Raw genomic sequence first — 13,463 nt, forward strand, 5'->3', positions numbered from 1 at the left:
ATTTCTAAAAAAATTTCAATCCAATCCGATCCGATTTATAGTTATCCGATCCGAATTAATAATTCGGTTTAGATTGGCCTATTTCGGTGTATATCCAAATAATATACACCTCAATTTGTAAACGATCAAATTGGAAATCAAACCCTCCAAATCCTAAACCCTTCCAAACCCTAAACCCTCCGAACCCTTCAAACCCTAAACCCTCCAAACCATAAACCCTCCAAACCCTAAACCCTTCAAACCCTAAACCCTCCAAATCCTAAGCCCTTCAAACCCTAAACCCTCCAAACCCTAAACCCTTCAAACCCTAGACCCTTCAAACCCTAAACCCTACAAACCATAAACCCTCTTCTAACCCCAAACACTTATATATGATCGATCGTCATACTAATTAAATATGTATATATATATATACATATATATACATATACATATATATATACATATATATATATATATATACATATATATATATATACATATATATATATATATATACATATATATATATATATCAACAACAAAATTTAGTGTTCACAAACAAATTACAGTCGTCAGCCGTTGAATAGTCGATCTAAATTTAAAGCCGCTGATTTATCAATATGTGACAGTCCAGTAAAAAAAAAAAAAATCAATATGTGACAGTTGCATTAGTAGGACTACAGATACGATTTTCAAATGTTTGTGTGAGATTTTTGAAAGTATGAGTTTGGCAAAAAGGACATTGTTTAGTTTGGTAAAAGGACATTGTTTCACCATGGTAAGTCAGGAGTAGGGTAGCTATGATTAGGGCTAGGTAGGTTGTAGGTATGATTTATAAAAGTTGGAAAGGGTGTGGGTGAATATTTATTGGATTCTTGTTTCCATTTCTATGACAATAGATTAAAAAATAAAAATTATTTTATATTTTAAAGTACTAGTAATTAAAAAAATTATTTATTGTCAATTTAAATTCTAACTGTCTAAGTAGTCTATCAACTTTTTATTCAAATTTAAATCTGCATTATAATCTCTCAATTGTACATGCATTTTATAAATGATAGTATTTCTAAAAATATTTAATTTTGCTTGGACATCGAATTCTTCTATGTAGTAAATCGTAGTTTGCTTGGTGTTCAATTATTCTTTGTAGTTGATCGAAGTAATGATGTTCATCGAACCTCAATTGTTCTTTGGTTTGTGAGATTTATTGTACCAGTTTTGATCGAAATGAGCTTTGATATCAAAACTAAAACAATCAGAATTGGAAGTCAAACCCTCCAAACCCTAAACCCTCCAAATCCTAAACCCTAAACCACTAAACCCTAAACCCTCTTAAATCCTTAAATAAGATCCATACTTAATTCTTTTTGTATCGTCTTTTTTTGTTTTAAAAATTAAACTCTCCGCCTTAATTACAAAATAGAATTGTACATTTTAAAATTGACAGTAAAATCTAATTATAATAGTTTGTTTGGTGATCGAATTCTTCTCTGTAGTCAATCGTAGTAATGATGTTCATATATTGTTCCTCTATATAGCTGATCATCGAAGCTTAATTTTTCTTTGGTTTGTGAGATTTATTGAGTTTGATCGAAATGAACTCTAATTATGTCAATAAACGTAACAAATTTGATAATTTTATTTCATGTATTTTCTATACAAAAACCCTAAAACCTAGAAACCCTAAACCCTAGAAACCCTAAACCCTAAACCCTAGAAACCATAAACCCTTCAAACCCTAAACACAAACCCCACACCCTTAGATATGATGTTATTTAACCCTTCAACCTTTTAAATCGTAATTATGACTCAATCACTTGTATTAAATTGTAACTCAACTCTAGTAATCTCTAACAATTTTTTGTAATAAAAATCCGCATTATATTAAATAAAAGAATTGTACATCTAATAATTGCCAGTAACCAATTTTATTATTAAAGCATATTTTTTTTAAATCCATGTTAGAGCATACTTTTAGGTGTAAGGTTATGCGATATTTCCATAAACTTACAATAAATACTATGAAATCGAATTGAAGTAGATTAATCAAGTAATTTCTTTGTTTATAGGCGTTGATGTTTTAAATTGTACGTTGATTGATTTACCACAATGTGAAAATTGCATTAGCAGCAGTACATAATTTGGCGTGTAAGATATTTGGAAGTATGACTGGAGAGGTAAAAAGAAATGGATTCACCGTGGTAAAATGGTAAAATGTGAAGTGTTATGATAATATTTGGCCTAAGATAAAGCTAGGATAGCTACTTACGAGTATGATTTTGGGACGTTAGAAAGGATTATAGCTGAAGTGCTGAACATTCATAGGAAGATACATGTTTCCCTTTTTCTGTTAAACAATTTTGACAGGCCTCAATGTGATTTTGTAAGCGTAGACAATGTCCTTTAGTTAATACCTTGCAGATAAAGGACAACTCCTTTTAGTACAAAATTATATGTTATTATTATTATTATTATTATTATTATTATTATTATCATCATCATTTTTAATTAGTGTAGACATGATTTGTAATTATCTTTAATACAACTGTTTATACTAATACATACAAAGTAACTTTTTAAAAAGAGATACAATTAGTGTAATTGCATGTATAACAAGATAAAATTGGACTACCTTTTTATAAACCCAAAAGTCCAAAACAAATATTGGAGTAGTGTAAAAAGCAACAAATAAAAAAAATTTGGGGATGGGAAATGCGGCTGCTGGGATTCGAACCTAGAACCAAATATAGAGTGTAGGTAGAATGTAAACCAATTGAGACAGTCATCGACCGTGGTATAATTAGGAAACAAATATTATATATAATATGGAACTATTGCTTTGCACTCTCATTCTCATTTGCATAATTTAATTAATATTTTAATTGAAAAAAAAGGTATATTCCTACGCAAGGGGGGTTATATAAGACTTCACAAAATAACTTATTCACCAACATCATCCACACATAGATATTCATCCGAAATGAGTTCCTCCACCCCTTCAAATCTTAACCCTTATGGTATCCCTTCCATACTCGGTCCACCACGTAGGAAAAGGAAGACTTCTAGCGGGCGTCACAACCTCTTGGAGCAGTTAGCGTGTGGCATGACGGTCGGAGGAAGAAAAGGCCGCGCTAGACTGCAGTCTCATCGTTCTGTTCCTGACCTCATTGAAGATCCTGTACATGACCTTACGAAACCAAAAGGAACTGTTGCCGAAGAGAAGGTTGCTGATGCTGAAGACAACAAGAACGTCGTTGCTGCTGCTGAAGAGAACAAGGACGTCGTTGCTGCTGCTGAAGAGAATAAGGACGTCATTGGTGCTGCTGAAGAGATGGAGGACGTCGTTGCTAATGCTGAAGAGAACAAGGACGTCATTGCTGCCGTAGAAAACAAGGAGGATGTTGCTGATCAGGAGAAGAAGGACGTCGATGGTGCTGAACAAAAGAAGCCCGTTGCTTCTAAGGATGTTATTGTTGAGATAGAAGATGATGAACTTGATGTTGTGGTTGTCATGGCCCCTCCTACTGCTAAGCCAGAGCCTGTTGCTAAGATAGGGCCAAGGTTTAGGAAGGAAAGGCCTGGAGTATTAGCTCCAAAGATCTCTTTCAGGATTCGCAGCCTAAACGACGACGATCCAGGGCTCGAGTATGAGCTTAGGATTAATGAAACATTCCTGAAAATTTACTATGACTATGCTAGGAGGGTGGACTGTCATTCGGATGATATTACTATAAGGAATGCTCGTGGGATCATTTATTGTACTCACAATCCAATAGTGGCTGGGATTGTGAATGGAGCTGTCCTGTGGGTTCGTGGCCACCGGGTAACTTAATAATTTTATTTTGCTATTGTTCTCAGCAAGTTAAAATTTTAAGTCATTTTAGGTGTTAATTTCATTAAAATTTAATTTTTAAACTCGTTGACTTTTACCTGCTAAACACGCAAATGAATTTAATTTTTAAACCTGTTAAAATCTAATTTTTAAAGTCGTTAATTTCATTCAAATTTTATTGTTAATAGTCGTTAAATTATTTATGGTGTTAATTTAGCTAAATTTTAGCTATTAATCCTGATAAACTTTGTAGATCTTACTGTCTTTAAATTTCGGCAACTATTATTCAGTTATTAATTATTGAAGTACTTTATGGATTTTAACTTAATGTGAACGACTCAAGTGGATTAAATCCATTGTAAAACTGAATTAAATATATAAAACACGTTTTTGGATTTTAGTTGTTAATTTCGGTAATTTGTAGTTCTTAATGTCGTTTAGTTGAGTTAAAACAAAGTTGTTAAGATAGCATTGAATGAAAGTGGTTAAAAAAAATATTAGTTGAGTTAAAACAGAGTTGTTGAGTTAAGATAGCAATGAATGAAAGTGGTTAAAAAAAATATAGTTTATGTCATTAAATTTAGTTAAAATGTAGTTGTTAATTTCTGCTTTGATTTGATTTGTAGAACCATGCTGATGGCAACATGGATGTTCGTAAGAAGCTAGTCATTCTTCGAGAGCCGCGAACACGGTCAGTGAAGAAGAAGATGTTGGTTAAGCTGGACGACTCTCTAGACGGGCTGTTTCGAGCTTGGAGTGAGGAGGTCAATGTAAGGCCCAACAAAATCCTGATGATTCATGAGAACAAAAAGGTTACTCCAATTCACCTAGTTCGGGGTGCGGCCATGAGGAATGGGGATGAAATATTTTGCTTCACAGACAAGTAGGTCATGTGTGAACAAAATCATGTATTAAGGGTCTAGGGTAGATAGTGAATGCAATCGCCTTTTGTAGGAAGCCCAAAGGACCTATGTATTAGAAAGTCCCCTTAGTATGGGCATTATGATGATGATGTATTGCTTTTGAACTTGAAGCTTTTAAATTGCTTATGAACTTGATGTTAAGTTGTTTTAATTAGCACAATATGCAATTGTTTGAATTAACAATTATCCCTGCAATTATCACACTAAAATTATACACTTGAGCACACTTATGAAATCTATAACATACAATTATAAATTATACAATGCCATAAAATTATGACAAAGTCCATTTGACATAAAATAAGGCCAAAAATAAAATTGACCAATACATTGGGCCAAAGGAGCCCACAAACCCACAAACCAAATATCAGGGGCCTTATTTCTGGGCTTTACCCTTACACATTCCAAATTGGAAACTGAGTATTCAACATAACCAGATATCAGGCCTTTTTTACTGGGCTTTACCCTTACACAAATTGGAAACTGAGTTTTCAACTTAACTGAAAATTGAATATTCTTTTGTCAAAAAAAAAAGAAAATTGAATATTTAATTAAGTTAAAATAGGAATAAGAATATCCAAATCCAACAACTATCATCATTATTCTAGAACATTACACATTCTAAAAACTGAGCAAAATAAGCCCAAAAAAAACCAGATATCAGGCATATTTTCTGGGCTTTTCCCTTGCACATTCCAAATTGGAAATTGAGTATTCAACTAAACTGAAAATTATATGTCACAAAAACAAACTACAAATTATATGTCAAAAAAACAAAACTGAAAATTATGTGTCAAGAATTAACCAATAAGTAAATATAAGAATATCCAAATCCAGCAAATATAAGAACCCTTAATACATTACACATTCTAAACTTAGAATTGTGTTCAACACATGCTACATATTACACACTATACATATTGTTACCTCCCTTGCAGTTTAGAATCACCTCAGGCATTCGGCCCCTTCTTTGCTTAGCCTTGAAGTTAACCCCAGGCACTGGTAAATCATGCATCTGCATCCACACAACATAGATTCAGATTCAACGTACACAGGTGAAACAACTACTATAAGATCAAACCTCACATTATTCACTCCAGCTTGGGGTCCAACGCTATCCCGTGCATCCCTTGGGTGTTGTTCACCATAGGCAATATCCAATAGCTTGATCCACCACAAGGAAAGACCGCACAAATGAAATTCAAATGAAAATTGGTTACTCCTCTCTACACCATATTTGTTTGAAGGACTGTGCAATAAAACACATACAAAAGTGCTTACCCTAAGTTTCCCGTAGTCGCCAGACAACAATTTGTCCGACTTTGCTGCCATCCCAATCTGCTGCATAGTCCACACTTTAATTCTAGGAAAAACACCCCACTGAATAGGATCCCTATCCAACCGATCCAAGTACAATATCTGCCAATATGTTGAAAACAAGCAATTACTAAGAAAGGAACCACAAAGAAAAAACAAAACAAGCAATAATACACTGAAACACACATACTACAGCAAACATTGCACACCCGCCGCATCCACTGGCAAACCCATTAGCATATAAACGTCGAGCAAAACTTTGTACGCTCTTCAGCAACTTCGACAACACTAAAGAGCACCAGTCATACTCAACTGCCTCCATAGCACAGCTTATTGCAGGTAGTAGGTCAGACGCAAGCCGGGGTGACTGAGTGGGACACAACACCATCTCTAAAGCAATTATAAAGAACAACGTCTTGAATTCCTCTTCCTCTCCAGCATCGAAGTACCCCTCCAAGCGACTCATCATATCTGAACTTAATGGTATGCCTACAGACGTGTAGACCTGACCAGACTGTCCCCCAGACTTGGACTCCCACAATTTACCATACTTCAAAATTATATTCTGAACCTTTACACGTTCATGATGGTTCATGGTTTTTGTACAAGGAACTGTCCTAGAACCCATTGGTATCCCTAGTACCCACCTAACCTGATTCTTTGAAAACTTAAACTCTATACCGTTTGGACTTCTAAACATTTCACCAATTGGATCCATCCGTGTCATGACCCAGTATGCCAATTGTCTTGGTAAATGCATATCTAAAGCAAAATGTAAAAGACTACCAAATCCCATCTCACAAACCCAACGTCTTCTCCTATCATCAAATTTCTGACATATGCGCCCAAATGACTTGATGCGGCAACCCATGTTAGGAGGCTGCCAATGAAATCACATTAATAAAGTTAATGTTCCTCTCCTAGACCCACTGACCACTTAATCAGGAAGCAAACTTACCCGACTTGATGCCTTGGTATGTTCAGCCATCACCTCCGCTCTACCTTTGACAGTCCCTCCATAACTTAATCTGTCATCCTAATCACACAAAAAAACAGTATACTTAATTCATTCGTAAACATTAATCATGCAAAAACACAGTGAGAACAATCTTAGATTGAGTATTGTAGTACCTTAAACAATTTTGGATACAAATGCATGGTCTTCTGCTCACATACCTTACGCTTCTTACTTAGCCCATACCCCTCTTCAACATCTTCAACCACAACCCCAACCTTCATCCCAAAACCCCTCACCATTGTACGTTTATTCTTACCATTCCCCGCTGACATTTTGATAATCATGTCCGAAGAACGATTATATCAAATTTGCTGCCACAAAACTCAATCTACCCACAAACAATTAATGACTGCATAATTCACCTCATTTAATTAACACAATATCACATAGATATAATGAGTAATGAGCACCAGTGAACTGGCTTCTTGTTTTTTCTCAACCCTACATCATTCGAAGAAACAAGAACCAAGCGCCCAGTACGAATTGAGAAAAAACAAGAAGCCAGTTCGAATTGAAATCAAAAAATTGAAATATAAATCAGTGAGAACCTGGATACAATGTTTTAGACAAAACATCCAAAATTGGTCTTCTTGTTGTCATTTGACTTTTAGACAACAAGAAGACCAATTTTCTCTTAGCTCCACAAGATTTCTTGATCGGTCGACGGAATCCTCTTGTCGTACTCCATATTTTATAATTTTATTTTGATAGCTAGTAGCCAATTGACAAGAAATTTAAGGATACTAAATTAGCCAAGTAAAATTTAGGATAAAATACTCTTGTAATGTTCATCACGAATTCACGATGTACATCATGATGTTGAAGGCATGAGTTATTTTTGTTAAATTATTGATTTGAAACCATCATATACGTATACTATAAGTCTATACTATTGTTAAATTTTGTTTGCAGAGTTGAGCATCCTTAAACTATATTCCTATGTCAAAATCGATCTCATTATTTTTGTTCTTGACAGCTTCGTTATCTTTATATATTACGGAGTACATAGTAGCAACATCCTTAAGACAATTCTTAATAAATAATATAGAACATTACATTGTAAAGACATTCTGTTGTTCATACTTCTAATTCTTTCTCAATTGCTTTATTTAATTTTGCTTTCTAAATTCTAACTTCTAAAAATGGCTACCCCTTTCCTTTACTTTTCACCATCATTTCGAGTAATTCCTATGTGTTTTCTTCTAATCTTTGCCCTTCTATCCCTCTCTTTTATTCGGAATGTTAATTCGATTTCGTTCACCTATCCTCGTTTTTATCCAGACTCAACAAACATAAATTTCCAAGGGGATGCTAAATATTCCCTTGGGAACATAGAGATGAACATACATACAGAACTGTACCGTGTTGGTCTAATTACTTATGGTGACAAGGTACAACTTTGGGATAAAAGTTTACAAAAAATGTCCGATTTTAATACTCATTTCACCTTCATAGTTGACACTTTAGGCCAAAAAAATGTTACCAAACATGGCCATGGATTCACATTTTTTATTGCTCCGGTTGGTTTCGAAATCCCCCCAAACTCTGCCGCTGCCTATCTAGGCCTCTTTAACACAACAACACGCGATTTATCAACTAATCAATTGATTGTAGTCGAGTTTGACTCGTATGGAAATGGTGGATTTGAGCCTTATTATCAGCATGTTGGTATCAATGTCAACTCTGTTAGTTCCTCTGTTAATAAACCTTGGAATGGTAGTGAGCATAGTGGAGACTCTGCTGATGTTTGGGTAATTTATAACGCGACTACTGAGATACTGAGCGTGTTTTGGTCTTATAAGGATGATCCGAATTTTGGTAGAAATGTAAGTATGTCTTTACCAATTAATGTTATGAAGATCATCCCTGAATGGGTTAACATTGGTTTTTCTGCCGCGACTGGGGTAAGTAAGGAGAGACACATTCTCAAATCATGAGAGTTTTATTCTAGTTTGAAGTCAAATGATAATAGACATGTTTTGTTTAAGGAAATAAAGTTCAAGGAGGTTATGATAATTGTATCGATAGGTGTTTTGTTTGTGATTTTGGGAGGAATTTTAGTGTTCTTTCTATATCGAAGGAAGAAACAAGTCAAATTGCAAAAAGATGAGTAATGAGATTAGCATCATAATTATCTAATAATTTTCCTCTTCTGTCATACTGCCAAGTCAGAGCATCAAGGAATATTTTTCTGTTTTGCTAATTTGTTGTTTTCTTATAACGGCTTCTAGGTTCATTGCATGTATGTTGAGCTGTCATAAAGCTGTTAGAATATTCTCTCCATAAGAGCATGTACTGGAATGACTGAGGCAAGAAATCTAATACAACTTTTGATCCTTCTAAAATTCTCTCTGAATCCTCTGCATTGAAATGATTGCATAATCAATCTAATTCATTCATCAATGAGGAAAGCTCATTCAATGATGAACTCGAGAGAGGGACCGGACCAAGAAGGTTTTCTTATTTCGAGCTTAAATCAGCCACCCATAATTTCTCTAGTAAACGAAAGCTGGGAGAAGGAGGGTTCGGATGTGTTTATAAGGGCTATCTTGTTGATTTTGATATGCCAATCGCGGTTAAAAAAATATCTAGGGGATCAAGGCAGGGGAAAAAAGAGTATGTTGCCGAGGTTAAGATTATTAGTAAGCTAAGGCATCGAACCGGAAGGCAGTTAAAGGATCCAATTGGTGAAGGAACAAATATGGTGGGTCTAATACAATGGGTGTGGGATCTATATGGCAATGGGGGGCTACTTTCGGCCACTGATCAAAGGCTAAAAATGGAATTCGATGCTAAACAATTCGAGTGTTTGATGCTAGTTGGTTTGTGGTGTGTTCATCCTGATTACAATTATAGGCCATCTATAAAACAAGCTATTCAAGTGCTTAATTTTGAGGCTGCTTTTCCTAGTCTTCCATCTACAATGCCTGTTCCGATCTATCATGTACCGGTAATGACGCCAATCCCGCCATCAGATGGCTCTATTGGCCCTTCAATGATTAGTACAAGCCTTGAAATTGGTCGTTAGATGTTTGTAATTTGTTCCATATTCGCATATGTTCATTTCTTGGTGTTACATTCATGAATTTTTTTTTTTTTTTTGAAGCATTACATTCATGAAGTTGAACACACGGTGTATTGTTTTGTAAAATTCAAATTATTTTGCTTTGTAGTTTGTATATCATGAAATTGCATTTGTTGTTTCATACATAAGAGAAAATTGACTTTTTTGTGTGAAAATTGATTTTTTGAAGTGATTGGAATAATTTGATGTGCTCGTGTTACTTAACGTTGTTGATGTTGGTTACATGGTTAGGACGTAATTGATTTTTGTTTTCGGACAAAAAGTACCTTTATTTGATTAATGTAATTCATCTTAAGAACCTAACATAGAGTAGATTAATTTATATTTGGGGGTTAAATCTCCTAGAGTGTTTTAACTTGGGTACATCTTACCATCAAGTTAAAAAATACTTCTAATCTGTAATTATATTTGCTTTAAATTAATAGTGCTTAATATCCTTCAAATTAAAGAACTTGTGTGAGGGTGACGTATCTAAACCTAAACTTAGTATATGAAATAAATCAATAATGAGTACTTATCTTTTTTTTTCGTATTATGTTACGGTGAAATGACATCAAATTTTTTTTTTTTTCATTAATGGCGTTAACTGTTTGTTGTTTCACTAATAAAATACTTAAATGAATTGGGTTTGTGGGGAAAGGATGAGATGATTGTAAGCAACATGAGTATACAATTGTTTGTACTGTTGATTAGTTGTTAGCAAACATCATCAATCTGGTTTTATTATTAATGTATACAATTGTTTGTTAATTAAGGAGAAAGAGCCACTATTCAAGATGAATTAAAATTGTCATGATCTATCAAACTCAGTCTAATGCATGATGTAAACCTTATCTCAACATGTTAATACTTAATAGTAACTAAACTTGGTAATTGGATAGGGCAATCCAATGATAATTGGGTCAAGGTCAAGCTTAAAGAATCTTTAGTAGATATGACCCTTATAGGTCAGGGTAGGGTCTATATAGCCAAAGTATTTGTCAAATTTAATAGAATCTTTTTTTTTTTTTTTTTTTGACTTGGTTGTCTTCTTCCTCAGCACTTCATGTCTATCTCATTATGTCATTCATGTCTATCTCATTCTAAAAAGAAGGGTATGGAGCAAGTTCAGTCGAACAATTGTAAAGAACACAAAATATCTTAATGAGACATAGAGGGTACAAAACTTTAAGACAATGTTTCATTTTGTCACTTCACTTTTCTTCAATTTCATTATGCACACTGTGATAATACATATAGCATCAAAACAGAGATTCTCTCTCTAAACCCAAAAGGTCTGTTTTCTCTTCTCAACCCCTTAAAACCCTACCCCTGCTAACCCTAGGAAATCGTCGGAGTTCCAACGTCGCGGCCGAACTCCGGCGAGCCTCCTCCTCTTTTTCTCTTCTTCTTGTCCTTTCTTCTCCCTTTCCTCGTCCTCCTTCGAGCGTCTTCATTAGTTAAACACCTTATCGCTCCCGCCATCCATCTCGGCCTGCTACTGTTGCCGGAGTTCGGCCACAGCTCCGGGACTTCGGTTAGCCTCCTCCTCTTTTTCTCTTCTCATTGTCCTTACTTCTCCCTTTCCCCCTCCTCTATTGAGCGTCTTTAATTTCTCACACTATAAGAGCCGACGCCATCACCTTCTCAAGTTTAATTCTTCTAGTTGAAGGTGTTTGTGTGAGCTATCCCTGTTAAAGAAGTTTTGAGATGAGTAATTCCGAACGTTGGACTCCGTCACCTTCCCCACCTTAGCGTGTGTAGAAGTATATCGTTAAAAGGGTCTCTCTGCCGGTGAAACAAGGCCTAATTAAGGACTAGGCCTAACGCCGCCGTCATAGGTCATTGGTAATTGACTGTTACGGAAACGGTAAGTTAGGGTTAGGGTTTTGTGGGTCCTTGTGCTGGAGGGCTAGGCCTAACGCTGCTGTCAAGAGAAGTTAGTGACGGAAACGGTGAAGTTAGGGCTAGGGTTTTGAGGTTCCTCGTGTTCTTGGGTTTGTGTTCTTGTGTTCATGGTTTCGGGTTTTCGGTTTGGAAGGTGCTCTCCTCTGGTTTGTTCTCTTTCCTAAGTATGTTTTTTGTTGGTTGTCTTAGTTTGTTTTATGGTATTTTTTAGCCCCCTTTGGTTTTTTTGCGAGCTATTGAGTTGTTTTTGCCATAGAATTTCAAATGGTTGTGTGCAGAGGGAGTTAGGATCCTTTGTTAAGGATTGTGGTGTGGTTAAAGTGGTAAGAGAGTTTATAGATGTGGTTGTTGGGGTTTGAACAAGAAGTTGGCCTTGTCTAAGATGAAGTGTGTATTTTATTGGAGTGGTATTGGTTTGGTTTCTTTTCCCTCGGTTGTACGTAATGATTCTTGGAATCATTACTCTTGAAATTTATTATATGAAGCATGCACCCAAACTTTGTTTTGGGGTTTCTCGAGCCTCAACTTTATCAAAGCTTTCTTGCCAACAAAGAAAGTTATTGATTGGGAGGTCACTAGTTCAAGTGACCCGTTTGATGACCTTACTTGGTGATGTATTGATCCCGCCAGGTAAGGATTCTCTCTGTTGCTCTCTTTATGGTGTGTAGTAAGTTTTTGCTCCTTAGTTTGTAAGGAGTCCCTAATATGCGAATTATCCGGCCAATTCAAGTTTAATTTTGTTTTTAATGTCAAAAATTATTGTAAAGCCTTAAGTGTTAAAAGCCATGCTTTAAGTTTTAGTTCTTGTTCTATATTTTGTAAAACCTGATTTTATAAATACATTTCTATTGTCCCCCCCCCCCCCAAAAAAAAAAAAAGACAATACATTGCTTAACAAATTTGCACTCAGGCCCAATTGACGCCTTTGATTGCCTAATCCATCGGGCATGAGCCCTCGTCTCAACCATGTCTTTTTTTAGTTGCTTCGAATTTTGTTCTCATGCATGACACAACTAATTCGCCCGGCCATGCAATAAGAAAATACCACGCCCTAATCGATTATTTAATTTCTCTTGATTGGAAAGGCATGACCTTGTTAGCAAAACAATGTTTCTCTTTTAATTTAGGAGAACATGGTGTTCACTCTAGTTACAAGCTAAGCCTTTATATATATATATATATATATATATATATATATATATATATATTCAGGCCTAGCTTGTTCTTTTTGGCTAATGTGGTCTTCTCTACTCTGCTTTGTTTTGCTAAAATATGCTCTGCTAATATCTGCTCTGTTATGCCAACATCTGCTTTGCTATGTTGAAATCTAAAAAACATGGCGTCGACAACATGGTGAGCCAACCAAGAACATGCTCTTACCTTATTTTGTTTCTCTTCATATGTAAGAGACATGCCTTA

General features: G+C 35.3%; 1 pseudogene; it reads left to right on the forward strand.

Moving 5' to 3' along the window:
- The first annotated feature begins 8,214 nt into the window (after positions 1 to 8,214).
- Positions 8,215 to 11,733, forward strand: LOC110693736 (annotated as a pseudogene).
- The last annotated feature ends 1,730 nt before the right edge of the window (positions 11,734 to 13,463 follow it).

This window comes from Chenopodium quinoa, unplaced genomic scaffold (assembly GCF_001683475.1).
Source record: "Chenopodium quinoa cultivar QQ74 unplaced genomic scaffold, ASM168347v1, whole genome shotgun sequence".
NCBI lineage: Eukaryota > Viridiplantae > Streptophyta > Magnoliopsida > Caryophyllales > Amaranthaceae > Chenopodium > Chenopodium quinoa.